Raw genomic sequence first — 6,000 nt, 5'->3', positions numbered from 1 at the left:
CAAAAATAGGCTAATGATATTACTTACTACCTATAAGGGGTGATGAAGGTGAAAAAGAGAAAAATGTTGGGGGAGTAGGGGTAAAAAGTGACACAGTATCTTTTGGAATCAAGTTAATGTTTTCCACACTCAAGAATAATAATTTTTTTTGAAAAAAAAATGAGGCTGGGTAAAAAGTCCAAAACTATGAAAATAAATGAATGAACTCATATTTCAAATGAATAATATAACCTCACTAAATGGAGGAAACATGAAAATTCTATATTTATAGAATTCTATATTTAAAGAATTGTAGTAAATATTGAACACTTCTTAGTAGGTTTGGTTTTTGCAAAGGTATAAATTTCCAGTTCTGACATCATTCTCTGTATATTTTAAACCAAGCAAATTGCTAAATATATCATAAATATTTGCAACTCAAAACATTCAGAATAAAAAATACAGTTACATATGTTTTTAAGCATGTAGGAGGGAAAGGCAAGCATTTTTTTAAATAAAAGCTTGCAACATAAGAAGAGAGAACCTTCCCTTCATTAAAGCATTCACTTTAGCAAAATTGTGACTTTAAATTCTCTATATGAAATCTGCAATTTTTTTTTAAAAAACTAAATACCCAGGAAAGTCTTCCTCAAAGTGCTGAGAACCATCATTTTGAAATGTAATCATCAAGATAGTTTCCTTATCTCTCAGTTTTTCTGATAGGTTAGGTGTGTGTATTTGGTGGTCTCCTTTCTTGAAGTGAAAAAACTATCTCTTGTAATGACAAGGAAAAGTCAATTAGCTAGCATAGAGTCACCCCATTACTTGTGAATTTAGAATTAAATGTATTTGACAGTGTTGTCAAAGCCTCTCATTCTATTGTTTTTTCTCGAGTACAATTATGTAACAGGTTGTTTCTGGCTAACTATATAAAGGGAGGAGATTTCTTTGTGTCTACGCAATCTCTTAGCAGATTGCCTGTGATGCATGTCAAATTCTGATTTAAAGTTTTTTCAACAATAATGTTGCTTTCTTCTCATTTAATAAAAACATGAAGAATCGCCTGAGATACAAGTTCCTCACTATGGTACTCCTCATGGCATGTACAGACTCCAATCTAGAGAAATTGGAATGAATAGAATGCATGAATGGATCATTAGGAAGATAATTTTAATGGATGAAACATGATTGCACTCATTGGTGTTATTAGTATAGATGGTAATAAATGGATGTGAGATGCAGATGCATTGAGGGAGGTGAAACTTCTCTTAATAAAGCAGAAATGATGATAGACAGAATAGGGTTATTGATGTATTCCATGTCCCAAAGTAGGCTTAGATGGCAGTGGATGTCAGTTACTAAAACTTTATTCAGTTTTATAGTTTTAGTAGTTATTGGTATCTGTGATGGGTTCATCAAGGTGAATCAATTGTATTTTGTAAGATGGAATAAAAACTGCTAAATAGTCAAGTTGCTATACCACTAGAAGTCACGTCAGTTAACTTATTTCAAATTTCAGCTTTAACCATATGCATTATTTCATATCCTCAGAGCAAAATGATAAAGTCTTAATTATATTTCACACATGTATATTGAACTCGTTCATGACTCAAGTGTTCTATGCAGCCTGGGCAAAGTCCCTCTTTATTCCATTGTCCATGGTTTCCATACCTAAGTGCCCTTCCTTTAAAACAGTGTTTTTGTTCTTTAAATAGGGGACACATACTTTCTGATAATTTCAAGCACATCTATGATGAACCTGTTCTGAGTTCTATTATTATTTGTGATTTTAGGTTTCAAAATGGTTGAGACTCAATAATTTGTTTAGTTGAGGAAACAGAACAATTCCTTCCTTTTTCCTATTCTCACTTAGAACTTAACATTTAATTCATAGATGATATATATTTTGGCAATGTGCTATATACATTTTATCTCACTTAATATTTTATAAAATGTCATCTGACTGGCCAGTGCCGCAGCTCAATAGGCTAATCCTCTGCCTGCATTGCCTGCACCCTGGGTTCTAGTCCCGGTCAGGGCACTGGATTCTGTCCTGGTTGCCCCTCTTCCAGGCCAGCTCTCTGCTGTGGCCAGGGAGTGCAGTGGAGGATGGCCCAAGTGCTTGGGCCCTGCACCCCATGGGAGACCAGGAGAAGCACCTGGCTCCTGGCTTCGGATCAGCACGGTGCGCTGGCCGCAGCACGCTGGCCGCAGCAGCCATTGGAGGGTGAACCAACGGAAAAGGAAGACCTTTCTCCCTGTCTCTCTCTCTCACTGTCCATTCTGCTTGTAAAAAAAAAAAAAATCATCTGACTGAGTTATTACATTATAACAATCATTTTAAATATGAAACCAGCATTGTGCTTTCACTTGTGAGAGGCAGAATCTTACACCTAGTAGTTACAAGTATGCAAACACTGACATACACACAGACATACATACATGCATACACACACACATACACAAGTATTAGAATACAGAACATGCATACTGCTTTCTTGTGTAGACTGAAGAAGTGTGAACAGTGGAGGACAGTAATTTCCTTGCTAATGTTCAACAACTTCTCAAAAGACACTGGCACTGTGGGCTGGCACTGTGGCACATTAGGTTAATTCTCCATCCCATATGGGTGCCGGTTCTAGTCCTGGCTACTCCTCTTCTAATCCAGCTCTCTGTCATTGCCTGGGAAAGCAATGGAAGATGGCTCAAGTGCTTGGGCCCCTGCACCTATATGAGAGACTTGGTAGAAGCTCCTGGTCCCTAGCTTTGGATCCACAGTCATTTGGGTAGTGAACCTCCAGATGGAAGATCTTTCTTGCTATTATCTCCCTCTTGCTCTCTGTAACTCTGTATCTCAAATAAATAAATAAAATCTTTTTTTTTTTAAAAAAGACAAGAGACCTTCCACCTGATTATTGGGCCATGCTTTATGTCCTACACAACTGGTTGATGTTATTAACATATGTAGAAAAAAGTATCTAATACAATGGAATATCATTATGTGGTATTATTAATTTGTTTTCTTGCCGATTTATTTTAACTTCTCCAAATTAAAAAAAATGGAAAAAGATTTGCTTTACACTTTTTCCAAAGCTGTGAAAATAGAAACTTTCTGGTTGAGTGCAATGCTGTGAGTCATTCATCAGATCAAGTTACAAATAAAAAATAAAGACGGAAATTTGACTTCTGTATGCTTGCTCTGATAAGGACATTGAAACATCAAACTGGACATCCATGGAGCGCTACTACAGGAGCAGTTGCCAAAATGCCTTTTTGTATTGGTTGAACTTGGAAAAGTCTTGAATATCCCTTTGACCCTCAGCTGTGTAAGTATCAGGATTAAATTTCAAGATCTGATGTGGTAAGTAGCTGGATCAGCATCAAGAGCCAGAGTCAACGTCAAGTCCAGAAGGAAAGTCCTGCCTTTCTGCTGCTTATGGATCCAAATCAGTAATGAGATGAAGGTCATAATCCAGGTTTGAAGCAAAAGAACCATCTTAGAGGTTTGTCTCTCATGGCTTCTGCATCCTTAATATTCCTGCCAAAGCTGAAATAAGAATGCCACATATTGTCAGGTATCTTGATACAAATATCCCGTGTGCTGTAGCTCCAACTCCTTTGAACCTTTCTTGTATTAGCTTTGGCTTGCTTCACACACAGTCTGACACAACTGCTATAAAAGTCCTGGGTCAGAAGAGGAAAAGGCACATAGTTAGGAAACAAAAATGCTTATCATACTTTATTGTTCTAAACTTATTTTTAGTAACATGCAGTATCTGTTTGCCTTTCTAGAACACGTATTTCAACACATATATTAATGTAAACTGATTAAATCATGAAAAACAGCATTTTTGGAGCTTTCCAAGTCCTCTCTTTAACAGCTTCCTTGAAGAAAATGGTCAACCTTGTTTTTAACCCTGGTTAAAATCAATCAGGTTCTTGTAAACAGATACAAGATATAGCTTTTAAGAGGAGGTCACATTTCTGTGGGAGACTCCCCTTGATGAGTAATCATGAACCCTGACCTGCCTGAAGCCAAGTTGAGGATCCTGTGTGTAAGGAGCAGCTGAGTCTTCATCTTTCCTTTTTTGATGCAGAAAGCTTCAACCCCTTCCTTCCTTCCTTCCTTCCTTCCTTCCTTCCTTCCTTCCTTCCTTCCTTCCTTCCTTCCTTCCTTTCTTTCTCTCTCTCTCTCTTTCTCTTTCTCTCTTTCTTTTTCTCTTTCTATCTCTCTCTCTCTCTCTTTCTCTCTTTCTCTTTCTCTCTCTCGTTCTCTCTTTCTCTCTCTCTTTTTTTTTTTTTTTGACAGGCAGAGTGGACAGTAAGAGAAAGAGAGAGACAGAGAGAAAGGTCTTCCTTTTCCATTGGTTAACCCCCCAATGGCCACTGTGGCTGGCACGCTGTGGCCGGCGCACCACGCTGATCCGAAGCCAGGAGCCAGGTGCTTCCTCTTGGTCTCCCATGCGGGTGGCAGGGCCCAAGCACTTGGGCCATCCTCCACTGCCTTCCCGTACCACAGCAGAGAGCTGGACAGGAAGAGGAGCGACCGGGACAAATCCTGCGCCCCGACCCGCACTAGAACCTGGGATGCAGGCGCCACAGGCGGAGGATTAGCCTAGTTAGCTGCAGCGCCAGCCTCAACCCCTTTCATTATAATATTAAATCTCTGCCCTCGACTGAACATGGAAAACCTATAACATATGGGAAAACCTAGTAGGCTTGTGCACCCAACCCCTTTTAAATATGTATGATGCTTCCCAAAATTCACAGTGAATTTGCATCGCCTTCCTAGAAGTAAGCCATATAAATTTCATGAACTGTTTTATTGTGTAGCCTTGACTTTGTTTGGAGACCACCCTGGCTCTTTGTCTTGGTCAGTCCAAGTGTATTCCTTTCTGCTTACAACTCAAATTGGTATCTATGTATTTCCAGCAGCAGGCACTGTAGGTAAGTACTCGGGAGATTTTCTGATTTCACCTCTGTTTCTTTATAGAGTAAACAATATATTGTTAAAACTGTAATTGCTCCACTTTGCTGTGGAAATTAGAACCTGTTACTTGCATCTAACCCCCTCTGTCTCTAACTGAGACTGCTGAGTTTAATCTCTCAAGCACTATGATAAGTAGTTAACTAAAATGATATGTCAATTCTCAGTGACATTTTTAAAAACCTAGCCCCAACACGTATTACCTGTGTATCCTTGAGTCAAATTTAATTCTCTTTCCTATTAAATTTAGAAATCATTGTGTGGGGGCCAGCATCATGGCATAGCAAGTAAAGTTGCCGCCTGGCTGCTGTGGCCACTTTGGGAGTGAACCAGAGGTTGCTAGATCTCTGTCATCTGTCTCTCTCCCCACCCCACCCCACCCCATCTCTCTCTCTCTCTGTTTATGATCTTCTCTCTCTGTAACTGATTTTCAAATAAATGAATAAATCTTTTTAAAAAATAAATTATTGTATACACTTTAAAAGATAATACTACCACAAGGAGTTGATATTTAACTATCTCACAATATTCCAGACAGTATGCCAAAGTCTAAAATGGATTTTAGAATTATAATAATTACCCTGTAATGTAGATTTTATCATCTTCCTTTAATAAGCGAAGAAATGGAAGTTCAAGGAGTTCCAAGTGACTTAGTCTGAATCACCATGAAAATAAATGATTAAGATGGCATTCAAATCTAACCCAAATACTAATCTCAAAACTTCAACTCTAATCTTGAATATGTTTTTATCAGTTCAACATCTACTATATCTTTTTTTTTCTTTTAGATTTATTTTATTTATTAGAAAGGCAGAGTTATGGAGGGGGAGATGTCCTCTGTTCACTGGTTACTCCCCAAATAGACACAATGTCTGGAGCTAGGCCAAAGTGAAGCCAGGAGCCTGGAACTCTAACATGTGGGTGGCAGGGCACAAGTCCTTGGGCCATAATCTGCTGCTTTCCCAGGTGCATTAGTAGGGAGCTGGATCAGAAGTGGAGCAGCCAAGACTCAAACTGCTGCTCATATGGGATGC

The 6,000-nt window shown here is 38.6% G+C and overlaps 1 long non-coding RNA gene across 2 annotated transcripts in view; it reads right to left on the bottom strand.

The window, feature by feature from the left end:
• Window positions 1-2,892: 2,892 nt before the first annotated feature.
• The window catches only part of LOC103348476 (uncharacterized), a 52,639-nt gene continuing 49,531 nt past the window's right edge, over window positions 2,893-6,000 (bottom strand). For both annotated transcript variants that reach the window (XR_007919927.2, XR_007919929.2), the window contains one exon: window positions 2,893-3,663. This is a non-coding gene — a long non-coding RNA (uncharacterized lncRNA). The remainder of the gene's footprint in view (window positions 3,664-6,000) is intronic.

This window comes from Oryctolagus cuniculus, chromosome 18 (genome assembly GCF_964237555.1).
Source record: "Oryctolagus cuniculus chromosome 18, mOryCun1.1, whole genome shotgun sequence".
Lineage (NCBI taxonomy): Eukaryota > Metazoa > Chordata > Mammalia > Lagomorpha > Leporidae > Oryctolagus > Oryctolagus cuniculus.
The sequence above is the reverse complement of the archived record's forward strand: the minus strand, read 5'-3'. Positions and strand labels throughout refer to the sequence as shown.